Here is a 17,512-nt window from a genome sequence, read left to right as displayed (position 1 = left end):
TATATATATGTACATACATTGTCTCAGGACTGACTACTTTGTTTTGTATAAACAGGAAGTATTCTCATCAGGTGGGGACATTAATTCTCTTTAAACAACCAGTCATTAATTGTAGGCAGGTCTTTGTTAAAGAACAGAACTAGTAAAATTTCCAACCTCCACATAATATGTCCATTGATATTGGCATTTTTTCTGTGCTCATTTATACAGTTGCTTCTAGGACAGATACCTTCACAACAGCATCTCTGGTGTTCAAGCTCTAAATCTTTCTTCCGCACTTTCCTTGATTTTGTTTGAACCTAGAAGCAGGAGCTGTGTTGTAGATGAACCCATGGGGCTGCCTCTGTGTGATCTGTTCATCTTTCACATTGTATCCATTTAGGGATTTCTGGGATGGACTCCTTTAGGTTATAAAGATAGGATTCTTAGGTATGGCTGACATTTGTCAGTGGTTATAAGGAAGAGTAAGATCTACAAAGTAATAAAGAATTGAGCTAGGAAAATATGAGGTAATAGATTCTTTTCTACCATGACTCCATTATTCCCTTGGGGCTGGCTTGGTTTTCTGCACCAGACATAATTTCCCTCTTGTTGAAAGGCTTTAAGACCAATTCCTTGGCTGTTGGTTGTCACTTGCAAGTGAGTGTTATTCATTACAGCTTTCTGCATATCTTTTCATGCTGGTCATTGTCATGATTTCTAGGAGTTTCATGTATGTAGGATTGCTTGTTTCCCTCCCTTGGGATTTTACATAGCATTTTCTAAAACACAATAAAGTGGTCATATCCAGTTCAGTTACTGGAATTTCTACACACTAAATGTGTGGTATCTTCAGCAATAGAAGCTCAGTCTCACATCCCCAGAGCCTATTAAGGTTTCTTTTGGGAGTCACTTGGCCTATACTAACCAACCACAAAATAAAGATACTATAGTTTTTATAAAACTATATCCTTGGGAGCTCTTTTAGTTTGAGTGGCTTAACTTCCTTTAAGTTATATGCATGCCATATATAATATCCAGAACCCTCTTCTGGTGTGTCTGAAACAGAGACTGTGTATTCACAAGTATAAAGTAAATAAGTCTTTAAAATAAAAAAACAAAACAACAATAACAAAAAGGATGGTGATTTCCAGTTAGTTCTACCAAACATGACTGAGTACATTGCACCCCCCAAACTGAACACTGAAATGTTCTTCATATCTATTAAGGAGGAGGACTGACGCAACATTATAAGTGAGCCTCTAGGATGAGTAAGCCTGGTAAACATTTTTTTGCCATTATTCTTAAATACAAAATAAGTGATTATTGTAATCTGAATGAAAAAGAATCTGCTCAAATATTATCTAAAAGTAGAATAAAACACAAATAACCTAAGCTTTAGAAAGCCAAAACCCCAAATGATAATTTACAACATTAGTTGAAAATTCTAAAGCACTATGAATATATTAATAAATAATAGGTATGTAAAATAGTGACTTACTGAACTATCCATTGGCAAGTTATGCATCCATGTACACAAACTTGGCAAAAGGAAGGAAAAGGTGACTTGTTATACAGTATTGATGAGGATTGATGCTGAAACAGTTATTTTGCACATACATTGCAAATAAAAGGAGTAGGAAGCAAAACTGCAATAATGCCTAATGTTGTCTACTTCTTTCCTGGATGCTTTGCATAATCCCATTTTCCTGACTGCATTTATTGTAGGCTCCTGAGACTTTTATGTAAAATATAACACAAGAAATGAAGTACCAATTCTGAATGTGAATTGCAAAAGCTGCTGCCTCTTTTGATCCTTGCTAACTTTGAAGATTGATGCCATTTGTAAACTTCCCTTTGGCATTAACTGGGGCTCCATCTAACCAATTTGAACTTCTAGTGTAATTTCCTCCTACAGATCCTATCAAAAACAAAATGCATGAGCTGCAGAGTTGATTCACTCTCACTTTGAGTTGAGGTGGAAACTGCCTTATAAATGTTCTAGAGCCAGCATTGACTCCCATTCACCCTCCGTTGGAGAAATTATATTAGAATATTTATTCACAGTAACAGCTAATTTAGGAGAAATTACTACACATTGGTTGGAAGCTAATAACAAATTAGCAAAATCATAACTAAAATAATAATTGAAAAGTCTCATGACTTAATTTTGTGCAATCCCAGTTCACTATTTAAGTGTAAACTTACATTTCTTGACAGTCATAGTTAACAGTATTGTAGATGTGCTAACCTTGAAAGGCAGTTCAAAAATATATACTTAAGACCCAGAGTAGAGATGGATATTTAAACATGCATCATACTTAACCAAAAAAAATATTAGTAAAAATAGTTAAATTTCAGAAATTACATTGTATAAAATCTTATTCCTAAATACTAATGTTCCAAAGCTTTTTATTTGTAAGATTTACTTATTTTTTAGATGTTGTTGTCTTCAGACACACCAGAAGATGGGATAAGTTTCCATTACAGATGGTTGTGACCCACATGTGGTTGCTGGGGAATGAACTCAGGAACTCTGAAAGAGTAGGCAGTGCTCCTAACCGCTGAGACATCTCTCCAGCCTCCCTCCCACTTTTTAGATTTATTTATTTATACCACCCTGAACTTGCCCAATCTCATCTGAGTTATAATATTTAATTTATGATATCTTATGATTTAAATAATAGGTGTGATGGGGAAAACCTACTTATTTTCAACCTAGTAGAGTATGGCTATATCTTACTTTATATTTTTAGTATATTATGCAAATTTGCATAAAATTTTTCTTAATTGAGAAACTGTGATGTGACAAGTTAATATAATTTTGTGTAAGCATTATGCATATAAAAACACTGGGGTCTGAATTTGACTTGGAGAACTTATAGAAATGAAGCATATACAGATCATGTTTATTGTGGCAATACAATGACAAGACTATGAGCTACCATAATAGACCAAATAATTTTCAAGACATTAAGCAAACAAATCATTTATATGGAGTATTGTAAACAAATCATTTATACATCTATTGCACATTGTGAATCTTTAACTATGCCTCAGAGACATCTAGTAAGTAGTTCAAAGCAGAATAAATCTATCATATTTTGTTAAGGTTGGAAAGAAGCACTTTTAAATGACATATAATCCACTAAAATTATAGAAGACATTATTCAGCCAAGTAAACCTGACAGCTAGAAATATTAATATTATTATGATAATTAGGAAGGAACATAATTATTCAAATGTTTGTCACTTGATTCACAATAAATTGCATTAAGGATGGGGGTTCCTACAATGTTTATGATTATTTTGTGGTAGACATAGATAAACTTTTCATGTTATGTTCATTATTGAATTATGGTTTCCTTCATTAGGCTATACATTCCTAAGTTACAATATATGTTATCAGCAGAATCGTTGAGCTTGCACATATTTTGTCAATGTTACATAAAAAAGTCATAATACTACTCATAACAGGTACCACACATACTGTAGTGTATAAACACTTTTCCTGGTTAAAGAGAAAAAATTACATCTGACCTCAAGATCTCTGTTTATGACTACTTAGAAAAAATATCTGTGTAAAGCCAGGTGGTGGTGGCACATGCCTTTAATTCCAGCACTTGGGAGGCAGAGGCAGGCAGATTTCTGAGTTTGAGTCCAGCCTGGTCTACAGAGTGAGTTCCAGGACAGTCAAGGCTACACAGAGAAACCCTGTCTATAAAAAAACAAAAAACAAAAAAAGAAAGAAAGAAAGAAAAATATCTGTGTATCTTAGTATAGGAAGGAGAGTGTTTATTAAATCAAACTTTTGTACTTATCTACCTGATTTTTTTAATATTTATTTTTATCCATTTCAGTAAGCACAACTACTAAATTGAGTTAACTTCAAGATGACCATTTTAATTTGGTAGTGAAATATTTGCAACACAATGTTTAAAATTTATTTTTAATGATCATTTCAAGACAAAGTAATTTCCATATATTTGAGATTTGGCTATGTATTCTTCCCTATTATTCCATACTTTATAGTGCATTTTTTTTAGGATCTGAATTTCCTTAGAATCTGGTGATGTATTTTTAAAGTGTCTCTTGATTCAGAGGCTGAACATTTTCCAGAGCTTTTCACAAAATTAATAACCCTTGAGATCATTTAATACTGTTTACTTAACCTGAAATTCTACTGTGTAATCAGCCTGTTTGAATTAAACTACATTTAAGAAAGTCATGTAAGCAAAGTTACTATTTCTTGGACTTGTCATATAATTAGTTTTTACATCCTAGGATAAGTACAAACTTTAACCTTAAATTATGTACTCTCCATACCTTTGACCTACAATATGTGTATATGTAGTGTGATATGGTATGTGTGTGTGTGTGTGTGTGTGTGTGTGTATGTGTGTGTGATTCATTTGCTGAAACTATTCAGTATGGTGAAGGCAGCCTTAAACAAATACTCTGTAAATAAATGGAAAATATAAATGTTGGATGAAAAATGTATGTACAGATTGTTAATAATATCTTTGTGTTTCTGACTGTTGTGCTCGGTTAATTATGATCACTAAAGTAACTATTTCACTGTAAAATTCTACACAGAATTCATCATCCTTTCCTATATCATGATGTATATTTCCTTTTCAATAAATGTTGATCAAAGCCCTTTGTTAGATATAGGCAAAACACACACAGGCAGCAGGTGGTGAGTATACACACAGAGATACACAGACAATCACAAACACACACACACACTCTCACATTCACACATATACACAGAGAGAGATAGACACATAGACACACACAGACACACACACTCACACACATGCTTGCACACACACACACACACACAGGATAGACAGCAACATAGCAATAAACACACACTACAGACAGAAAGTACACACAGAAGAGAAGATGAAAATTCAAGTTTGGGTTCACTCTTGCTCAGTTTCTGGAAGAAGGCTTTATTTTTATTCCATAATATGACACTGAACCATTTGTTGCCCTTCTCTAAAGCTTCCTCAGCATGTGATTTATACACTAGGAAACTGTCTCTTAAAGCAGCTTTAACTCCATTTTGAAAGAGAAGTATCACTACATTTTCTGAGTGGACCCAAGAGCAACTCAGTCAGGTCACAACCAACCCAACACAGATCAATGAGTGATTTATTTCTGATGTTGTATATGAGAATTAATGTTAGTAATTAAGATTTGAATAAAGAATCTTCATTGTTCTCAACCAGGCTACTGAGGTATTGGAGTCTATGACAAAATGTTACCATACTAACAAATTAACATATTCATAAGCATTCCAGACAGTTGTTATTACAGATTTTAATTTTACATTTTTCCTCTTTCAGAAGGCATTTAAAATGGAAAATAAGAAAATATGAAATTATACTCATGAATTGATTACCTTGCCAGCCTTGATATTAGGGTCTGTACCTTATCTTATTGCATCTTAATATGCTGGATTCAGTTGTGTGTCAACTTGACACAAGCTAGAGTTATCACAGAGAAAGGAGCTTCAGCTGAAAAAATGCCTCCATGAGATTTAGCTGTAAGGTATTTTCTCTATTAGTGATCGGGGGCAGGGGGCATTGTGGGTGGTGACAACCTTAGGCTGATGGTCTTGAGTTCTATAAGAGAGAAAGCTGAGCAAGCCAGGAGAAGCAAGCCAATAAGCAACACCCCTCCATGGCCTCTGCATCAGCTCCTGATTCCTGACCTGCTTGAGTTCCAGTCCTGACTTCCTTTGGTGATGAACAGCAATTTGGAAATGTAATAAATCCCTTCCTCCCCAACTTGTTCCTTGCTCATGATGTTTCTGCAGAAATAGACATCCTGACTAAGACAATTTGATATCCCTGGAAGGTCTACTTTTTACTGAAGGGAAATAGAAGAGGAGTGGATCTGGGGAAGAGAAGAGGAAGTAGGGGAGGGGAGGGCAACTGGGAGGAGTGGAAGGAGGAGAAATTGTGCTTGGAATGTACTGCATGAGAGAAGAATAAAAGTATGTATTTATATGTTTAATAAATTATAACAAAATGATATAATTGTCCACTTCCTTTTCTTCCTATAAATACTTCCTGTATAAGCCGCCTTGCTCATTTTTTAAAACCATGGCCACTCTTTTTATTCATTTCATTCTTATATACATGTATATATATACATATATATTCCTAAATATATAACACAACATGTGTAGTCCATATAGTATTTATATATGTGTTTTCAGGGCTGACTACTTGCTATTGGATGACCAGTTTATGTGTGATACCCAAAAGAAGACTATTTCTCCTACTCTCAGTTCTGCTGAATTGCCAGCAGTTCTTGTGTAGAGCTTAAAGACCTTACTTTTCAAGGCTCACCTCGAACCTACTTTCCCTAACAAGTCCACAACACCTAAACCTCCCCAAACAGTATCAAAAAAGTTAAGCTCACTATTTAAAGCTCAGAAACTGTAGGTAATATTGTCATTCAAACTAGTACTTTTCACTCCCAGGCATTCATAGGCTTATGGTCATATAGTAATGCAAAATACATTTAGTCCAACTTTAAAAATGCCTCATGTTTTCTCACTGTCTTAGTACTTTATATACTTCAAAGTTGAAAGTTTCTTCAGAGACCTAAGTCTGTCTCTTCACTGTAATGTCATGTAAAATTAAAAAAGAAAATTACATACTTCCAGCATATAGTGTTATAGAATATACATTACCACTCAAAAATTGAAGAACGGCATTTCAGTGGGAAAATACTATACCAAAGCCAGACAAGAACTCTGTAGGGCAAATACCAAATAATATAGCTCTATTTCTGATGCTGAGACTATAATTTCAAAGGGCTTATATGGGTTTTCCTCTATACTTTTGTTACCTTCAACATACATCTCTCCCTTGGGCTTGTTTTACTTCCTCAATGCTTCTGTCCTTGGCAAATATTCATCATTCCTGGAATCTCCACTCTCTTTGAGTTTTTAGTGAAACCTGGGATTCATGTACACAGCTTTATGCAGTAGCCTCTCAGGGCCTATTGGTCTGTCAGAGATTTTACCTAGAGCCTTTGAAGCAGAGCCACATGATGCCAGCTCTCAGCATCTCCCAGAAAGAACTACGGAAAGAATAGATGATACCCTATTTCTGCATCTTCTATGATTCTAAACCAGTATCATGTACATGACTTTTCTTAATTCTTCTGCTAGCTTCGGAAGGATCCTGGGCCCCTTGAATGTAGAGAAATTTTAATCCAACAACATGGATGCTATGATCACATCCAAGATGTTCTAAATCTGTATGATCCTGCTGCTATGTCACATCTTTAATCCAAAACAATGATGGTAAAGCTAGTGCTTAGAAGGTAGCAGCCATGTTTGATAGTGATATCTAGTTGAGTTGTGGACAAAGTGACAAATCAGAGAAAGATTTGAAAGAATGAGTCAGGGATAGGAAACTCCCACCTCTGAAGGAGAAAGCTGTTTAGGAGCAGGGCAGGGAGAGTGAAGGCAGTTCAGTCAGTTAAGTCAGTCAGGAGGCAGTCAGTGAAACCAGTGCAGTGCATTAGCGTTAAATTCCTTAGTGAGTTCATACAGGTTAGTACTGGTCTCAAGAGGCAACTGAAGGAAGGGAATAAGACAGCCAGAAGATTAGAACAAATTGTCCTAATCTTCTTAGGTAAAGCCAATCATGTCAATTCAAGGAAAGACTGAGAGAAGCCAGATTGACTCAGTCAGCTTTAGTGAGGAGTTTGAGCCAGAAGAACTGAGTTGAACCAGCTACCCAGAGTTCAAAAGGAACTAGAAAGAGTGAGCTTATTCAGCAGTAAACCACTGAGATGACAATTACAACAGATGAATAAAAGTTACATGTACACTTGAATCACATTATCAATAGATATTTTTTTAACTCCATGATTTTGGAGAGCAAAAAGCAGCTTATGTTCCCATTCAAGGATTGGAAACTTGGCTGGATGATATCTTTCTCTTAGGGTATCTTTCCTTTTCTTTTAGTGTCAAGTAGGAAGTCTCCTCTTGATGACACTATTTCTTTATAAATTATGGCCTTAGATGAAGAACTGTTTGCTGGAAAATCTTTTCTCTTTAAACTGTATATTTTATTGCTTTCTGCCACACTAGAATTTATTCATGTATACAATAGCCATTAGTAATAACTACATCACAGAGTCAATAGCATGTGGCCTTTATATCACATCTCGTATAACAATTAGTCCATTCCTGTTTAATTTATTCTCAGGCACATGCTTAGGAAAAGAGGAAAGGGAAACAAAACAGTCAAACAGCACACCAATGGCCTCTAGTCCAGATGATACTATTTTTCTTTTCCTTCTGAAACTTCTTGAATTGAGCTTCCCCGGTCCATACTATCCCTAATACTACTGCCTTCCAAGTTTATACTAAGCTGGGGAATTAGATACTACTTAAAGCTGTCAAACATTATTTTTGTTTCAAAGTCTCAAAATCGTCTACATTTCTCCCACCAGCAGCATGGTCAAGTTCTCCGCAGCAACAGCCAACACTCTGGTACAAACCTCTGTATTGTTTGCTTTTTGACTGTTGAAATTAAACACCAAGATGAAGAAAGCTTATTGAGAGATGAGGGTTTGTTTTTTTTTTTTTTTTGGTTTATGATTCCAAAGTGACCCATAAATGGATGGCATACCACCGCCCAACTTGAATTAAATATTTTAACACCCAACCCACAGCAGAAAAACACTGAGAAGTTTGCATACTTTGTGTACTGGCTAGTTCTGTGTGTCAACTTGACAGAAGCTGACGTTATCACACAGAAAGGAGCTTCAGTTCAGGAAATGCCTCCATGAGATGCAGCTGTAAGGCATTTTCTCAATTAGTGATCAAGATGGGAAGGCCCATTGTGGGTGGTGACAGCCCTGGGCTGGTAGAGCATAAGCTGAGGCAACCAGGGGAAGCAAACCAATAAGAAACATCTCTCCATGGCCTCTGTATCACAGCTCCTGTATCCTGACCTGCTTGAGTTCCAGTCCTGACTTCCTTTGGTGATGAGCAGCAATTTGCATGTGTAACCTGAATAAACCCTTTCCTCCCCAACTTGCCTCTTTGTAATGATATTTGTGCAGGAATAGAAACCCTGACTAAGACACTATGTAAGCAAGAAGGATGATGAGGATATGTTCATAATTGTTTATTATAACCTGTGATGACTTTACGGGAAATTAGATAAAATTATTCAACAATTCCAACAAACTCTTTAATTTTTTTTAAAAATTTTTTTGTTTACTTGATTATTTATTCATTTAGTGTTTGTATAGAAAGCTTTATGTCTCAGTGCTTTGGAACATTTGGACATCAGAACTTCCACAGTAGGTTTTTATTTTTTATTTCTTTTAGAGATGTGTATCCCTGAAATCAAATTTAAAGTCTCAAGGTTGAAGGCTAGCTAGCAATGCCTGTATGCACTAAGCCATCTCACTGGCCCTTAAACAGTATTTTCAATCAAACTAAGGATTCACAGTTCAATTTTATATTCTAGATACTATAATATTGTTTGACTTCTGTGGTAATACCGAACTCCAAATAGCCATAGTAGCCAAATAGTCTGATAGAACAAAGTGGGTTCTGAATGTGGACCCAGAATAGCCACATATATGGTCATTCAAGTTGTAATCTTCTGAGAGAAGTAATCTTAAGTCAATATGACAAAAGTCAATATGATATGGAATACATAGCACTGAAGGATTACCTTCTTTCAGCAAGGAAGTCACATGACATTGCTGAGTATTAGGAAGAACAGATAACATGTTGAAAGTAAACAGCTGCTGTAGTCACACACTCTTCATTTATAATTTTCTCTTCATGGATTATCATTTGTAATGAGTATGAATTTTCATTTTCATCTAATTTCTAATTAGAATTAAAATCTCATGATTTGCAATTTTTATAATTTTTCCCACTGTTCTACAGTACAACATCATCAATTTATCAAAATGTTTCAAAGCAAATTAACTACTTAAAAGGATTGGGGATATAGTTTGTTATTATGGTTCTTTCCTAGCAGGTTCCACCTTCATTTTTCAAATGCACAAAATAGATGATATAATTAAGTATTTTATAAAGTACTGGACTTTAAATTAAAATTCACAATAAATCTATTAAATAAATAAATAAAAATAACAGTTTAGATTAAAAATACAAAAAGAAATGAGATGTAACAGGTCTCTTAGATACAAAAAGGTTATACATTGAATATACATAATGAAAAAAGTTGTAACTTAAAGGACTGGTCAAAATATTTGAGGCTGGTTAAAAGCTGTGCTAGTTATTATGACAGGCATTAGGGACTGGAAATGAGGAAAGATCTGAAGATATCAAGAAGTAATCTCTCAAATGTCTATTTGAATCTCAGCATTCTCTCATGCATTCTGATGTAGAATGCTTTAATTTTCTTCAGGATGAGGATAGGGTTTTTATTTTAATCTTCATCATATCTATCTATCTATCATGTGTCTGTGTGGGAATCATTCACAGGCTACAGACTAACTTTATATGTTTGAGACTTTAATGCATAGCAGTAGATTAAGTGACCCAAATTGCAACCCTCATATTTCCCACTCACTCTTCTCCTTATGCATGAGAACTGAAAAATAAGAAATAGTAGAAATGCTTTAATATTGATATCTAGTAGAAACACCAAATGCTCCATAGAAGTATTTAAAATAAGAAGCTTTTGTCAGGAATACATTACTTTAGAAAATTGAGATGAGGATTAAAAATATCTTTTTTCACATCTTATTAAAACATGTCATGAGAAATTAATATGCAAATACAGGATAAAGACTTACATAAGTAAGAGATTTACCTGCTGGAAATCTTAATAACTCAAACAAACAAATGAAATGAAAAAATGGAATTTTAACTGGAAACACAAAATTAAAAAAAAGTTGAATGTGTAACATAATATATGTAAAAATCTAACATAGGTGAGCAGGTAATTTTATTTAAAACCCAGATGTAATTTCTTTTCCATAGACTATAGTTAAAAAGCATTACAGATGATAGTTAATACAAACCTGGAAAAGAGATGCATGACCTACAGATATCTTAGAGGAAAATATCTCAATGAAAGAGGTATGATTATTTTCAAAAAGAGAGAAAGACATAAAAGGATGGAAAGAGACACCTTCTACAATAAAATATCAGAGCTGAAGTCAATGCACTTGACTCATGAATTTAAACATTCTGAAGCAACTGGAGGGAACACAAAGATCAACAAGCCATACACCAAACTTTCCTGAATGGAATTCTTCATACTGCATGACTTAGAAAAATCCTTTGAGAGCATTGCAATGGCATTTTAATGAGTTGTTTACTAAAATTAGCTAGTAAACCCGCACAAGGTAAAGAAGATGGTGAACACTATTCAGATGACAAGAAACATCCATTCCGTTTCAACCAGAACATGGACTGTGTCTGTTGGTTGAGCCGTTATGTCATATGATAAAGCCATTCATTTAGTTCATTCTTGTGTTGAAATTGCTATTATATGTCCATTATTTTATCTCTTTCAGTACACAAAAATCATACTTTGTTTCACTTGTTTTTAATTATTGTCATTGTTGTTTATTTTTGAGTTTTATTTTAATTATATTTCTCCTTTCTCATTCTTGTAGAGAAACTTTAATAAGGCTGTGGGGCATTGTGGGCAGTGGTCTGTTCAGGTCCTTTAGGCTCAGTCTAGTATTTGGCCTTGAGCCCTGGAGCCTCCCCGGGCAGTTTTCTGCTTGCAGAAGGCAGAAGGAACTTGGCCATAATTCCTGAGTCTTTGACTCCTGCTTTAGTCACAACCCCTCGCAGCTGCCCCTCCCCCCAGGAGATGTGTGCTCTGTCAGGCAGACAATACCCCAAGCTCCCAGCATTCTAGCTAGACCCTATCCCCAGTCATCTGACCACAGCTAGAAATGACATGCCCCATACAATATAAGGGCCAGTTTGCCCCCTCCTCCCTCTCTTGCGCTTTGTCTCTTCTCTCTCTTGCTTCTTTTCCCCTCTTGCTCTTGCTCTCTTGCCCTCTTCCTCCTCTCTCTTGCTCTTTGTTTTCTTCTCTTGCCTTCTTGCTTTCTTTTCTTTCCTACATCTCTCTATCCTCTTCTCCTCTCCTTCTCTTCTCCTTTCCTTCCCTCTACGTGACTGGCCTATTTTATCCTCCCTACAATAAAACATTTCATTGCCTCCTTTTTAACTTATGTGCCCCACACTCCAGGTCTCAGCAGCAGAAGGGAGAGAGAGAGCCTTAGCCACTGACCCCAGCAGCTGTCCACCATTGGTACAACATAAGGCACCCTATCTGCTCTGGCAAGGGATCACATCCAAAGAACTTCTAGGTCTATGGGATACAGGTGGAATGACATGCCTTTAATCCCAAACCATAAAGATAAAGATAGACTGCAGAAGTAACGAACCATGTTTGAAAGTGACAACTTAATTGCAAGTCAGACAAAGTGAGGAATCAGATAAAAAATGAAAGATACTCTCACCTCACATGAGAACAGCCCAGGAAAGAGAAGCTACTTAGGACCAGCACAGAGAAAGACCAGAGACTTGAGTCAGTTCTGCCAGTGTAGTTCATATAGTGCAGTTTTGTTCAGCTTAGTTTGGTAGGGAGTTCCACTCACTCAGTACAGTTCATGTAGTTCAGTGTAGGTTCTCCAAAGCAGTTGAAGTTAGACAACAAGGAGCCAAAAGATTAGAGAAAAAAAAAATTGGATGGGAGACTGCCTGGGAATACCGGGTGCTGTAGGTTAAAAAAAAAAAAAGAAAAGAAAAGAAAAGAAAAAAAAAATTGAGTTAGTTTGAGGCCAAGCAGAGCAATTCACTGAGAACCTGAGAGAATGTTGATCAAATCCATCAGCTTGGAATATTAGATTATATGGAGGCTTGAAACATCGAGGCCTAGAGCTAAGGATTGTTAGAATAGAATAGAAAAATTCCAAGCTCAACCCAAACAGCTTGGGTTTGGCTCTCATCTCATCCTTTCATGTGAAGAGATAAAAGATCTATTTACATGTGGAGTCTAACATGATTGAAGGAGGAAGCCAAGTGACATTGCAGAAAGCAGGCAACTTCTGACAAAAATGTCCCAGAGTAAAGGAGACATGTCAGAAAGCCACAGAGGAGAATTTTGCTTGAGACCTCACCCAGAGGAAACAGCAGTTCTTTGAGTTTGGCTGGTCACCCCAAAAGATCTGGGAAAGGCCAGAGCAGCATACGGCTCTGAGACATTTCCTTCCTCGACCTCTCCCACATACTCTTTCTCACTCTCCCTCAAATTCATGTCCTTTGTTTTAAAGTTTAATAAATACATATAAGTATTTGTATATACCTATATACTCCTAAATATAACCTGCTGAGTCCATATGATGTTAGTTGTGTGAATGTTTCGGGGTGCCTACTGGTTACTTCATTTTAATCAGAAGACTAAGTTCCAATTGAATGAAAAGTTCAAATGCAATGAAGGTGTCTTAAACTCAAGTATTCCGTTTTCACCTACATAAATCTCAAGCCTTCAGTGCATAAAGATCATCTTGCACAGATTCTTCAAAGATTCACTAACAATAATTTTAAGCCTGTTTCTTTTACTCAGAAGAATCTGGAAATACACACACACACACACACACACACACACAAAGGCACATACACACACATATAGAAACACAAATATATATGAAGAGAGAGAGAGAGACAAACAGAGAGACTGAGATCTTCTGACATCTTTGAACAAAAAGACAGCAAAACAGTGATGTTAAGTTGCATTACTGGGCCAGTCTACTGTACAATTTAACTAGAGCTCATACAGATCTATGTAAATAAGGATTTGTCCATAAAATAGAATAAATGAATAAATGACAAACCCTTTTGAAAAATGTAAATTATCTCAACAATAAAGTAGATAAAATAAGTGTTATAACAAATTGTAGCTTTTATTGTAATTTAAATAGGTATTTCTGAAATTACAATATTTGACAATTTGATCTGATAAAACATTTCAAATATAAATGAATTATTCATGTTCTATTTCATATAGAATGAAATAAAATTATCCTAGTTTTACAAATTAATGAATAATATTGATGACATTATCTTGTCAAACATTTATGAAAGGAAATTAAACTGGATCATTTAAAAATTTGAATGTTATGAAAAATATTCTAGTTCAAAATTTAGCAATGCCATAGTAGATAAAGTAACAATGAAAATTGGGTATTCCATATTTTTATGTTAGATATAATTCAAAATTAGAAATAGGAGGGTTTTCAATAAAAACAGGCTATTACAGTGAATAAACAAAAACATTTTATTGTTTCACTATTGATTGTTAATTGTAGATTTCAAAGCCATCCACAACAGTAAGAATTATAGAATTTAAAGAATATTAAAGTCAATAAATATCATAGAGAAGAGTAAGCACAAATATGAAAATGGTATGAATTTGAGTACTAAATATATTATTTATAAATAAAATAATATGATATTTAACATTTATTAACATAAATAATATTTGACACTAAATAATTTTCTAGATGTTACCTTCTAAGAGTGTATCGACAAAATGATCTGAATATATTCCAGTCACAGGGCTTTCACAGACAGAATATTGTGCTTAAGCTTGTGAAGGAAATGAATGTAATTATTTTTCTTTGAAATATGCTGTGTGGCTTACAAAAAAATAAAGACAAATACAGTTAATACAAACTATAGCTTTTGGGACAAAAATAACATAAAAATCAGAATAAAGAAATAGTGTAAAGTAGTTTGGACACAACTCCTATGCTAAAATTTGGAAAGAACAAGAGTATTCTGATGGTTGTATAGCTTGTCTCCAACAAGACTGACAAGTTGAGTTCAGTCCCTGTAAACCACAGGATAGAGTAATATTACCTTCTCCACCAAGCTGTCCTCTGACCTGCACAGGCATACCATGGAATGTGCATGTACAACACACACACACACACACACACACACACACACACACACACACACACACAATCACACGCAGTGACAATGAGAGAGGGAAGGAGAGAAAGAGAGAGAGAATAAGAGGTAGACATTAGAAGTTATATAAATATTTTAAATGTACATGTCTCTTTCTACCCACTGAGAAAGAAAGAGGGTATGGATTTGGATAGAAGTGTGAATTTGAGTGTGTGGTGAAGTAGCATCTCGTTGGATCAGGAAATCTGGAGGACTCAGAAGTCTGAGGAGCAGAATTCATGATTAGAATATGTAAAGGAAATTTTATTAGTAACATGGTTTCTCTGGTGAAATACAGACATGACTTTAATCCCAGGAGGAGACAGAGACCACTGGATCTCAGAGTTCAAGTCCAGCTTGGTACAGAGCAAGTTTTAAGTACAGAAAATCTTAGATCCAGGTGTGGTTGTACATAACTGTAATTCCAGGACTCAGGAATCAGTTGTGTTCAGTTCAGTCAGAAGGAAGCCAGAAGATTAACAAAGATTGACAGAGTTAGTTTGAGGCCAAGCAGAGTAATTCAGTCAGAAGCTGGGAGATGCTAGTCTGAATCGGATATCTTTGTTAGGAGTTTGAGCTAGAACAGCTGAGTTGTACCAGAAAGCCAGAGTTCAGAAAGAGCTAGAAAAGATGACCCTGTTCAGTAGTAAGTCTCTGAAACAATAATTATATATGGTGAATAAAAGATACTTTCACAATACTAAACAGCATTAAATATGCCTACAATTAGGTAAAGTGATAATTTTCAAGTTGTGTACTTTTAAAATGTTCAACTCTCAAAGTCCTATTTATATTTTAATTGTACACAATTAAACATGTCTTGTCTTGCGCTTCAATTATTTAGATAAATTAGGGTGCAAGATAGTAAATCCTATCCCTTTCCCCATGAAACTGATTCTTCTGTAAGACTAAGACTTTGGTTACAGCTGCACTGGAAGAAAAGCACAAGGTTATCATCTGTCCAACATCACAGGCTGTGGACCCTGTAGGTTACTTTTACCAAGTGGCATTCTCTTTCCCCTTATTATTTCTCCATGCTCCTGCCCTTGGATTTCATTCACCTCTCTGTCAACTCTGAACTCTATTTACAATGTAGAGTGTGTTTTCAGTGAGAAAACATAATCTGGCATCAAAATATTTAGTGGGTTGTTGCTTTTTGTGCCTTTTCTTGAGTTCCTTTCTTTCTACTCACTAATTTTGTCCTATCCTGATGTATTGCTTTTGGTTTTCTTAGATCATATTTTATTTTATTATTATCCCTTAGAATTCTCTTTGTTTTCTAATGAGGGGCAGAAAGAGGGTAGATCCAGATGACATGGGAGGTGGTGAGGAATTGTATACAATAGAAAAAATTGAAACCATAATCAGGTTTTAGTGCTTAAAAAAATCTATTTTCAATTAAGGGAAAAAAGAGCAGTAACAATGATCACATTACTAATTAAGAATTCTGCGATATATTGTGTGTATAAAAGTGAACAGTATTTAAAAGTGAAAAGTAAAAGGTCAAGTGCAGTTTGAAATAGTGTAGTTTTTGTTTTGTTTTGTGTTTCTAGTGAAAGGTGCACACACACAAAGGAATGATAATGAACACTTTAAAGAAAAGGAAAGCTCTTAGAAAAGGGTTCAGAGTTACTATAAAGTAAAATTTGTAAATGTTTGCAGATGTAATATTTATGAATGACAGCACTAATCTTTAAATAGAGTAGTAATGTGATGAGAAATATATTTGTAATTAGAGCAGCACCTAAGATACATTACCAAATTCCTCAAAGAGAAAATGTATTACATAGACTAATTCCCCCTATTACTGACACAGTTCTATCTCAAATATGTAAATTATTTGTCAATAGTTAGTTTCTTTCCCTTTCAGTACAATTGTTAAACAATAAAAATCTTAAAATGATTAAGCAACAAAGATTGTTGGCCCAACACATTATTTCCATTCTGTCACACAAAAGCAAACTGGATACTATATAATTTCAACGTTTTTTTTTATTTACTCTTTCTCTCAGACATTATCTTTTAAGTTTTTATCCTTCCATAATAATTACAGATATATGCACAAGTGAATAATTATGAAAATATATGAATGACCTTTTCAGTCACTCTACATGACATCATGTAAGTACAGGAAGTCAAATCTTTATTAGCCTATCTGATACAATATTCAATTTATCTCTGGGGAACTCAGTGCACTGCCCGATGAGTAGCAAAAGAGGCAATAGATACATTTTTATTTATTAGTCTAGTTGTTAGTTTGCTAAGAGAAGTTTTGTAATGTGGAGGTTTGCATGGACCACAGTAGAAGTCTAAGGACGGCTTGTAGGTGTCCATTCTCTCCTTCCAACATGTGGGTTCCAAGAATCTGACCCATTTCATCAGACATACAGAAAGCAGCTTTACCCAGTGAGCATTCTCTGGCCACAGGAAGTTAAATAGCTCATTTTATCTGACTAGCAGCCTCACAGAATTGAAACTAGTAAATATTCTCTCTCTCTCTCTCTCTCTCTCTCTCTCTCT

This window comes from Mastomys coucha, unplaced genomic scaffold (assembly GCF_008632895.1).
Source record: "Mastomys coucha isolate ucsf_1 unplaced genomic scaffold, UCSF_Mcou_1 pScaffold8, whole genome shotgun sequence".
Lineage (NCBI taxonomy): Eukaryota > Metazoa > Chordata > Mammalia > Rodentia > Muridae > Mastomys > Mastomys coucha.
The sequence above is the reverse complement of the archived record's forward strand: the minus strand, read 5'-3'. Positions refer to the sequence as shown.